The sequence below is a fragment of the Mastomys coucha genome, unplaced genomic scaffold, assembly GCF_008632895.1.
Source record: "Mastomys coucha isolate ucsf_1 unplaced genomic scaffold, UCSF_Mcou_1 pScaffold23, whole genome shotgun sequence".
NCBI lineage: Eukaryota > Metazoa > Chordata > Mammalia > Rodentia > Muridae > Mastomys > Mastomys coucha.
Window position 1 is genome coordinate 38,852,000 of NW_022196906.1, and position 11,343 is coordinate 38,863,342.

Here is an 11,343-nt window from a genome sequence, read left to right on the forward strand (position 1 = left end):
AAAAAAAAAAAAAAAAAAAAAGAGGGGGGCTTTAACATGTTGTCTTCCTTATTTAAAACCAAAAAAGCAAGCAAAAAACAAACAAACAAAAACAAAAAACCCAAAACCCAAACAAACAGTCTTGTCAGTCCAAGGAGATGATGTTATCAGAGGATCCGGGCAATCACATATGCTAGTCTGGCAGGGTCAAACTATTTCCATTTGAAATTTATACCAGTGATCAAAGTTCACATTTTCAAGGTGAGAAAAGTGATGAGTAGCTATTATTTGCTCATGACTGTTTTACTGTGAAGAAGCTCCATGGAAATTCTGTACTTGAGCGATTTCTTTCTCTCTCTTTCCAGATGTCTCTAAGTCACAGTTCATAGTGACTTTTGATTGTCCCAGGTATTAGCTTGCTGCACAAGCTAATGCATAAGTACCCAGTCACAGGAGACAGACAAAGAAATGGACCAATGAAGTATAGAAAGGCTAGAGGAAAGTGCAAGAGGGGACGTAGGAGGAACTGAGAACAAGTCTAGAGGTGGAAAGTGTTCAAGAGATAGTGGGAGGGGCAAGCGAGATGGCTCATCAGGCAAAACTGCTTGCAGGCAAAGCCTGACTCCCTGAGTTCAACATCCCCAGGACCCACATAGTTGGAGAAGAGAATCAGTTCACCCAAGTTATCCTCTGATGTCTATACCTGTGCACACAACTACACACACATTTAAACTATAATCATAAGATGCTGGAGAGATGGCTCAGGGGTTAAGAACACAGTGACTGCTCTCCCGAAGGTCCTGAGTTCAAATCCCAGTGACCACATGGTAGCTCACAACCATGTAATGAGATCTGACGCCCTCTTCTGGTGCATCTGAAGACAGCTACAGTGTACTTATTTATAATAATAAATAAATCTTTGGGCCAGAACCAGCAGGGACTGAGCGAGCGAGGGTTGACCAGAGCAAGCAGAGGTCTTAAATTCAATACCCAACAACCACGTGAAGGCTCACAATCATTCTGTACAGCAACAGTGTACTCACATACATAAAATAAATAAATCTTTAAAAAAAAAGAATAAAGACGATACAAAGGCTCATTGTAGAGTCAACGCACATGAAGCCATGAGTAATCATTGTGTTCTAGAACAGACACAAGTGAAGCCCACAGCAGGAGCTGCAAGGGGTGGCAAGGCTCAAGGCAGACTTTAGGTTAAGAAGGCAGGAAGGAGCAAAAGGGGACATCTTTTTCAGGAGACACACCTATAACAGGAAAGAAAGGGGCTTGAGCTGGAGCTTCCCAACACGTGGCTAAGAGGGGTTTTTTTTGTTTGTTTTTTATGTATATGAGTACACTATTGCTCTCTTCAGACACAGTAGAAGAGGCATCAGGTCCCATTACAGATGGTTGTGAGCCACCATGTGGTTGCTGGGAATTGAACTCAGAACCTCTGGAAGAGCAGTCAGCGCTCTTAACTGCTAAGCCATCTTTCCAGCCCCCATCTCTGCATTTGTTTTTGAGACAGAGTTTTATACAGCCCTACTTGACCTTGAACACTCCATGTCACTGAGGCTGACACTGAACTCCTGATCGACCTGATCCCTCCTCAGTGCTGAGATTATAAGCATACCCTACCATGCCTGGATTATGTAGTTTGGGAGATGGAGCCCATGGCCTCCTGAATGAAAGGTAAGCCCTCTACCAACTGAGCTACATCCCCAGTCCTAGAGATTATTTTATGGTTTTTTTTTATTATTATTGCATGTGTGTGCAGGTGTGTGAAAGTGCAGGCACATACTACCATATCATATATGGGAAGTCAGAAAGATGATGTCTGGTAGTCATTGCTTCTTTCCACCACAGGGGACTCTGGGGAGTTGTCAGTCTTGCTTATCAAGTGATTTCACCTACTTAGCCATCTTGCCGCCCCTCAAGAGTTTATTTAAAATTTTATTTTATTATTTTTGACTTATTTTTATGTATGCCTGTTTTGTCTGCATATACATATATGCATCATGTTGGTGCCTGTCGCTAGAGAAATTCAGAGAACTTTGGATCCCCTAGAACTAGAGTTAAGGATGGTTGTGAGCTGCTATGTAGGTGCTGGGACAAACACAGGAAGTGCTCTTAACCACTGAGCCATCTCTCCAGTGGAGTATTTTTTTTAAAGATTTATTTATTTATTTATTTATTTATTTGTTTATATTTATACGAGTACACTGTAGCTGTCTTCAGACACACCAGAAGAGTGCATCAGACCCCATTACAGATTATTGTGAGCCACCATGTGGTTGCTGGGAATTGAACTCAGGACCTCTGGAAGAGCAGTCAGTATTCTTAACCACTGAGCCATCTCTCCAGCCCAGTGGAGTTTATTTTTAAGCTAAGTTTTGGTTACTGTAACCTTGTACTGAGATATACAAGGTAAAGATTTACAATATTGTTAAAGGGCATAAATTTGGAAGGTTCATATTCTCCTGCTCTCCCTCTAACACTGCACATGCATGTGTAAATATGTAAATATATTTGCATATATGTAAATATGTATGAATATGCACTTGTCTGTAATCGTTTTCTTGAGACAAGATCTCCCAATGTAGAACAAGCTGCCCTCTAACTCACAGAGATCTGCCTGTCCTTCCCTCCAGAGTGCTGGGCATATATACCTTTTAAACTGATGTGACTATAGAACACAAACCTCTTCACTTGGTTCTTTAATCTCGGGCAACTCAGAAGCCCTTATCTCCCTGACCTCATCTCCCGCCTCTCCAGAGCTCTACCTTCTGTCGCTACTGTCTTGACCTCCTTGTAGTTCTGAGAACCGCCAGGCTCACTTATACCTTAAGGCTTTTGCACTTGCTGGTCCCTCTGTCTGGAGTGTTCTTCCACTAGAAATCCTCTTGGCTCACTGTCACACTTCCTTTGTATCTTTCAGTTCATTGTCCCTTCCTCAGTGGACACCATTACCTTTCATGATACCATATACTGCTTCTTCCCTGCCCCCCCTCCTTTTAGTGCTAGAGATTGATCAGGACGTCTTGTACTAGGCAAGCTCTACCACTGAGCTGTATCCCCTGCCCTTCTGTATTTCTCCTCTGTCTCTTTCTCTCTCTTTAAAACAGTTATGCATCCAGGTATTCTGCCTGAATGTATGTCTGCACAAGTATTTGCCTGGTGCCCACAGAGGCCAGAAGAGGGCTGGAATTATAGAGGGTTGTGAGCCAGCATGTGGATGCTTGGAATCAAACCCAGGTCCTCTTGGAAGGGCAAGCAGCCAGGGTTCTTAACTGCTTAGCTGTCTCTCCAGTCCCCCTCCTCCTCCTCTTTCTAATTGAGGCTTATATAGCCCAGGCTAGCCTCTGAATCACTATGTTTTGGAGGATGGTCCTGAACTTTCTGATCTTACCACCTCCACCCCCTCCCTAATGCTCTCATCATGCTGCCTTATTTTTAGAAGGCAGGGCTCCCAGAATCCACATTCCCTTGTCGCAGGCCTTCTCCCTCTCCATCCCCTCAAGGCCTCTCCCTACTCACCACTAAGTTTGAGGTACCTCTTTATCCTAAATGCGTCTCCATCCATCTTTTCCTCCACCCCTGGTCTTACTCAGTACTGGGGTCCCTCTCAGGGCCTCATACTTGCTACACAAGCACTCAACCTTTCTGCTGCCTTTATTCCACAGCACTTATTACCATGGATTTGCTTATTTTAAACTTTTTATTACATTTTTTTTTAAATTTTTGTGCTTATGCAGAAGTAAAAGGGCAACTTTCAGGAGTCAGTTATCTCCTTCCATCATGTGGGTCCCAGGGATCAAACTGGCTGTCAGGCTTGGCAGCAGGCTTCCTTACTGCTGAGTCATCTCACCTGTCTGGATTTTCTTCCTTTAATGTCAGTGTCTCAAAAGGAGAGGAACTCCATGAATGGAGGGTCTGGGCTTCCAGCTGCTCTAAGCAGAGGGTACAACAGGGATATGACCCTCAATAGGTGTTTAGTAAAACAGGAAAAATCACATAGATAGCGTCATAACATAGTAGTTATGAGCACAAACTGTTGCACTCGGAAGCAGAGGAAGGCAGATCTTTGATTTCGAGGCCAACCTGCTCTACCAAGTGAGTTCCAGGCTAATCAGGGGTTCACAGAGAAACCCTGTCTTGAAAAAAAGTAACAAATAAATAAGATATAAATAAATAAATCTTAAAAAACAAACAAGCAAAAAACATTACATGCTCAAATTGCCTGGGTTCAAACCTGTTTGGTTTTATTTTTTTCTATTTGAGACTCCCTATGTATCCCAGGCTAGCTTAAAACTCAAGATCCTTCTGCCTCAGACTCCAAGGGCTGGGAATACAAATGCCACCATGCCTTGCTAGCAGATCTTTATTTTCTTAGCAGACACATATACTTGGGAAGGTGAGCTGGTGGTCTCCTTTGCTAAAGAACCAGGTCATCTTCGTACCTAATCCTAGGTTCTTATGAGAATTAATATATGGATTTATATAACATGTTCATAGTAATAACTGTCATAGGAAATGTTGGTACTCTTTGGTGTATATTTTTTGGTAGAGTTCTGAGTTTTGTTGAAGAGCCAGGGCAGTGTGCACACTAAGCAATAGCTTCAGCACTGGCCTTTCTCAACTCTGTTAGTCAATTTTATAAAGCCTACTTACCTAACTATGATGGCAAACACCTATAACATAGCATTCAGGATGCTGAGGCAGGAAGACCAATAGTTTAAGGACAGCCAAGGAAACACAAATTCTAGGCGAGCCTGGGTGGGTTACAAGACCCAGTCATTGAACAAATAAAAAAGCTAATTCCCAAAAGGCAATCTAGCAGCTTGGTCATGGGTTGCTCTACTGAGCTGGCTCTTCTCCATCTTCTGGATGGTTCTTCCCAGTCCCATTTCTCTGTCCTTCATTCTTTAGACACAGGTGGCTCTGAGTGTCTGTCATTTCTCACATTCTCTTCTGGTGAGCTCATGGCTTTAACTACTACCCAGGCTGCAGAGATCAGTAGTTGTCATTGCAAACGGGGCCCCTCCCCTAGAGCCTCAGCCTCTGGCCTCCAAATGCTTTCAGCGGTTCCATTCTAATTACTTGTTAGGTCGCATGACTCACCAGAGTGGGTTCCTCAAGGGCAGGAATAGCTTCTTGGTTATCTTTATCTCTGCTCCTCTAGGGGAGGTGTTCTTGGAAGGTCTGCTTCCCAGTGCTCACAGTCTATTGGAGGGAAGCAAGCAATAACTAGACAGGTCAGGGCTGTCAAGGAGGGCCATGTTAGTGAGATAAAGATACTAGGGAGCTGGCAGAAGCTAAGGTACCACAGTCGTTGGAAAGGATGCCCAGGCTTTGGACAAAGGGAGAGTTGAGTCAAATGATGCTCTAAGAGAAGAGGATTCCAGGCTCAGGCTGGAGAGATGGCTCAGCAGTTAAAAGCACTGACTGCTCTTCCAGAGGTCATGAGTTCAGTTCCCAGCAACCACATGGTGGCTCACAACCATCTGTAATGGGATTCAATGCACTCATTTAGTGTGTGTCTGAAGACAGCTATAGTGTACTCATATAAATATAAAGTAAATAAATCTTTAATAAAAAGAGAGGAGGATTCCAACACAAACCAGCACACTTACAAGCCCTAGGGTGGAGGATAGAGAGAGACCTATGACTGGATATAGTAAGCTGAATGACAGGATTAGTGATAAGAAGTGAGTGAGAGGGCTGGCGAGATGGCTCAGCAGTTAAGAGCACTGACTGCTCTTTCAAAGGTCCTGAGTTCAATTCCCAGCAACCACATGGTGGCTCACAACCACCCGTAATGAGATCTGACACCCTCTTCTGGTGTGTCTGAAGACAGCTACAGTGTGCTTATATATAATAATAAATAAAATCTAAAAAAAAAAAAAAAAGTGAGTGAGAGACAGGTGCTGATGGCTTCAGATTTTACAGGGGCATAAAACTGAGAAGCCATTAGAAAGTTTTGAGGAGAAGGTTGATCAGCTATGACTCAACATTTGAAGGATCATTCTGGCTGCTGTCAAGAACAGACAAAAGAAGGGCTAGAGAAGCCTTCTGTTGGCCAGGTGCTTCCCTAGCATACGTGAAGCCCTGGGTTCAAATCCCAGCACTGAGATAAACTGGGCATGGTGGTACAAGCCAGTGATCTCAGAACTTAGTAAGTAGAGTTAAGAGGATGGCCTTAATTTAGAGGCCAGGCTGACTGTTGTGTGACAGAGTTTCTCCTGTGGAGACTCACATCTACTCACCCCAGATAGGGAGCCCACAGCAGACCTAAGTACAGATACGGCCAAAGTCAACTTTGTGAACCAATGAGTTTTATTTGTATTATTTACTGGAGCAGAAATGGGCACCAATTTGTTGTATTTAATATTTAATCTCAGACAGGAGGGTTTCTACCCCACCTTTGATTATTCAGTTTCCAGATAAAAGACACACAACTTTTATAATAAGCCTTAATCAACACTAAAGCTATGCAGATATCTACTCACTATGCTATTATATCTCCTTCCCTATCAATAACCCCGAGTTATAACTTGATATGTTCCATCTGGGGTGCTCTTAACTCCAACTGGCCAGCCATGTTTTCATAGCTCACCTACCCCATGGCATCTCTGCTCTATCACCTTCTTCCCTCTCCCTCATGGTCCCTCCTCTGATCCCAAGCCCAGAACCCAGACTTCACCTACCTCTCTTCTGCCAGCTGTAGATGGTAGGCATCTTTATTCACCAATTGGGAATAACTTAGGGGACAAGATTACACAACATCACTTGTGTATGTGCAGATTCTTTCATCACTGAGGGCAACCAGGCCTTGGGGATAAGTATTTAGTATTAGAATACATAGCAAAAGACTAAACCTCAACAGACAGCTGCATCACCAAAGCCTGCTACAGCATGGGTGACAGCTATCAAAAGCTGGGAGCCTGGAGCACACCTACAGCCTACAGGCAGCTCAACAGGTTAGAGGGTGTTCTTTCTAGGTGTGTCTATTGGTCGTCACCTCTTCCAGGCAGCTCAGCTGTCACTGCTTCTTCTGGGTAGCTGGTCTGGTCTCAGAGTCTTCTTTGCAGCTCAGTTTATCTGAGAGACTTCTTTGAAGCTCAGCTTCATGTCAGACAGACTCTCAGCTTTTATAACTGGCAGGACCAGACCTAGCGAATCTGGTCAGTTTCAGGGACTTCCTAAAGCTATTTTAGGTTGTTTACATATTTAAAGAGAGTTCCTGTAGGATGGAATGTTTCAATCTCGAATAAAACTGTTACACAACACTGTTCTGCATAATCAGTTTCAGATGACCTGGGGTTATATAATAAGGTCCTGTCTCCAAGAACACTCAAAAAATTTAAAAAAATGGAGATGCAGGTAAAGTGCTTGTCACATAAGCTACAAGGACCTGAGTTCAATCTCTACAGCAAGGTTGCCTACTTCTGATCCTAGGCCCTGGAAGTGGAGATAAGCAGATACCTGGGATTCCCAGGCTACTCAGCCTAATCTAAGTGTCAAGTTCCAGGTGAGTGAAACCTACTGAGGGGAGTAAGTAGATGGTACCTAAGAAATGGCACCTGATTGTCTTCTGGATCCCGCATACCTGTGCGGATATGTATACACCTGCATCCACGTGCAAACAAATAGGCACACATGCAACACACAAAAGCTAAAAAGAATAAAAAGAATCAGGAAAGTGAGTGGGTGTGGCTTAGTGGTAAAGTATTTGCCTAACATGTGTCAGGCCCTGAATATGACTCCCGATATCTTCAAGAACACTAAAGACTTCAAAGCAAAAACAAAAACACAAAAATAGTTCTCCATCCCTGTTTTGTTAATTTTAAATTAATTTATTTATCCATATATGTTCATGCCACACCATGTGCTTGAGGAGAGGTCAGAGGACAACATTGAGGACTCAGTCCTTTTTTGCCACCACATGAGTCCCTCAGGTCATCAGACAAAGCATTGAGTGTCTTTACCTCTGAGCTGTCTCACCAACCCCAGGTGCAGAAGTCCCTTGGAGCTAGAGTAAGTCTTGCTGAAGTACTAAATATAGGGAGTGAGAGGAAGAGTAGAAGCAGAGATGAATGGATAAGAAAATGAGTAAGTGAGCTGGAGGGATGGCTCAGTGGTTAAGACCACTTTCTGCTCTTGCAGAGGATCTGGCTTCAGCTCCCAGCAATGTTGCTCACAACTGTCTGTAACTCCCAGGTTCTAGGGATCTGATTCTCTTCTGGCCTTCTTGGGCAACAGGCATCCATATGGTATATATACATACATACATACAGGCAAAACACTCCTATACACAGAATAAAATAAATACACAGGTTCAAGCATTTTTAAAAAGCAAATAAATTGCCGTGTGTGTGTGTGTGTGTGTGTGTGTGTGTGTGTGTGTGTGTGAAAGAGAGAGAGAGAGAGAGAGAGAGAGAGAGAGAGACTGAATGATTAACAGATTTATGATATCTTTATATACTATCATTTACTAGCAGAGAGAAAAGACAAACCACTAGTATGAGAATGAAGAGAACATTTTTTTGAACAGAAATTTAAAGACAAGAGAATTGAGCCTGTCTCCTAACTTGAGGAGAAAAACTGAAGAAAAGGCAGAGACCAGACATGATAATACATCTGTAATCCCAGTGCTGGAAAGACTGGCAGGAGGATCAGGAATTTGAGATCAGGATAGGTTACATAATGAGTTCAAAGCCAGCTTGAGCTACAGAGCAAGACTCTGACTCAAAATCAATGAAAACAAAGAGGAAACAAAAACAAAGAGGAAAGATGAAGATACAGCCAAGTTCCTGGAAACAGTGGGCTGTACTTCAGTCTCTCATAGCTTTCCAAATACTCCCCAGCCACAGCCACAGCCACTGCCACCTCTGCTGAGACTATGGCCACCAGACACCAGGGTTTTCTTTTCTATTGTATTATTGTATTTACTTTGGTCTTTAGAGATGGGGTTTCAGAGCCTTGGCTGACCTGGTATTTGTTATGTAGCCAAGAATGTCCTTGGATTCATGGTCTCTTTGTCTCAGCTTCCCAAGATTATAATGTAGCCGACCATGGACAGCTCAAACAACAGTGATTTTCTTTTCTTTATTTTAATTACATTTTTATTGTTGTATGTGTGCTCGCTCATATATTGGTCAGAGGACAACCTGTGGGAATTGATCCCATCATATGGGTGCTGGGGATCGGACTCAGCCTTCACTTCCCTGGATCTGAAACCCTTGCACTTGCCTCTTTGTATCTCTAAATGGTGGTTTCTCAGAGCCACGTTCTTAGACTGTCTCTGTTTTCGTTATCTTAGTCATGTATTCAAACCCCAAATGCTTCCTACTGCCAGGAAGGCTTTAGGGGCTGGGGAGACAGCAGCAAACAAACACTGGACTTACTTAAGTGGCTTGGGATTTCTAAGCAGTCTCACCCACTCCCCAAATGACACACCAGCACTAAGCACCATTCTGAGCTTCAGACACACCTAGCCAATGCTTTGTGGAGCACCTTCTCTTGGACATCCTTAAACTGAATGCCTCTTTGCTCTGGTTTGTCTCTGCTGTTCCTCCTAAGCATCCTGCCTGGACTACCATTACCCTCCACAGTGTTCCTCAGTATTGCTCTGACACTAAGCATCCAAAGATGGAAATCCGACTGCAGTTCCTGCCACTTTAAAACACTTTACTATCCTTAGCATCTTCAAAATGCTTCATCATTTAATATAAGTCTCCTTTGCCCTTTGTCTCCAGGACACATCCATCCCTGTGGTCCTCCCTGCCTCACTGCTCAGATTCTCCCATCTGATCCTGCTTCAGTGCCCACCCCTGCTGTCTAATGTGTTTATTTCCCCTTCTCATCCGCTTTACTGACTTCTAGCTCACCTTCTACACCCTAGCCTTGCTCAGCCTCTCCTGGGTGTTCATTCCTCACATGCAATGCAAACGCATGTTGTTGATCTCCTCAACATAGCATGCACTTTGTATGGCTTCTGATTGCTTATTTTGCTATCTCTTCATGGGGTTGTAAGACCTGTAGAAATAGGAAAGTTGGAGCTGTGTCATACAAAAGGAAAGGAGTTAGCCTTCCCTTGACAAAGATGGAAGAAGCCCCTGAGTCTAATAACACAGTTAAGGCATTGTTGCCTGCTTTGTGGCATCTAACCATTGCTGAACCTCCACCCCAGTGTAATAGATGCCTGGATTCAGGGCTGAACAGAGCACAGTTTTAGATATTGTTCAGCTATCACTGGGAGACATAACTCAGTAACAGAGCACTTGACAGGTGAGCATGAGGACCTAAGTTCAATCCCTGGCAGATGGAGTACAATCTGGCAACCATCCAGGGAACATGCTTTTCCTTTATTTTTAAATGTATTTTGGTTCTTTGACGCAGAATCTCACACTGTAGGTTTCCCTGGCTGGCTTAGAACTCATTCTGTAGCCCAGACTGAACTTGAACTCATAGCAATCCTCCTGCCTTAGCCCCAAGTACTAGGATTACAGGCGTGTATCTCATGCCATGCTAGGTAGTCTTATAAAACATGAGAACAAAGGCTGGCAAGATGTCTCAGTGGCAAAGGCATTTGATACGCAGCACTAAATAAACTACTGAGTCGCAGCCCCAGAATGCATGGTACAAGTAGAGAATCAACATCTGAAAGCTGTCCTCTGCCCCGCCCCACGTCAGGGTATTTGTGTACCCTACTCCCAACAACAACAACAAATAAAATTTTAAAATCCTTCAAAAGGGTCTGTGGAGATGGCTCACGGGGTAAGAGCACTTGCTGAGCAAGCATGAGGATCTGAGTTAGAATCCCCAGCATCTAGATTAAAAGCTGGGTGTGGCTGCATATAGGCCTGAAAACCCAGCCCCAGTAGGGGGCTGAAACACTTGGACCACTAGGGCTTGCTGGCGGCTAGCCTAGCTCCAGATTCAATGAGAGACCCTGTCTCAAGAGAGTAAGCTGGAGAGTGAGAAAGCAGGACAGCTGATGTTCTTCTCTGGCCTTTGTGTTCATACTAGACACACCTACCAACATATACAACACACACACACACACACACACACATGCTTGCTTCAGAATTTCAAGCAATTATCCTCATATATAAATATATAGCAGGCATATAATAATTGTGCTGATCATTAAGTAAGTGGGCAAGTGAAATGGTAGATGACTAGAAAGAGAGAATACATGGCCAGACAGGAGGAGACTTAAGTGGAAATGTAGAAGGATGGTTTTAGAATGTATTTCCTAAGTGAAGAAGAAAGGAGAGGGACCAGAGTGTGGCAGGAGCCAACTGACTTCAGGTTGAGGGAGGAAACTGGGAAGATTGTGCTGAAAAGTGTTTGTTTCTCTCT

General features: G+C 43.6%; 1 pseudogene; it reads left to right on the plus strand.

The window, feature by feature from the left end:
- The first annotated feature begins 10,039 nt into the window (after nt 1-10,039).
- On the plus strand, nt 10,040-10,157 carry LOC116074150 (annotated as a pseudogene).
- Nucleotides 10,158-11,343: the final 1,186 nt, after the last annotated feature.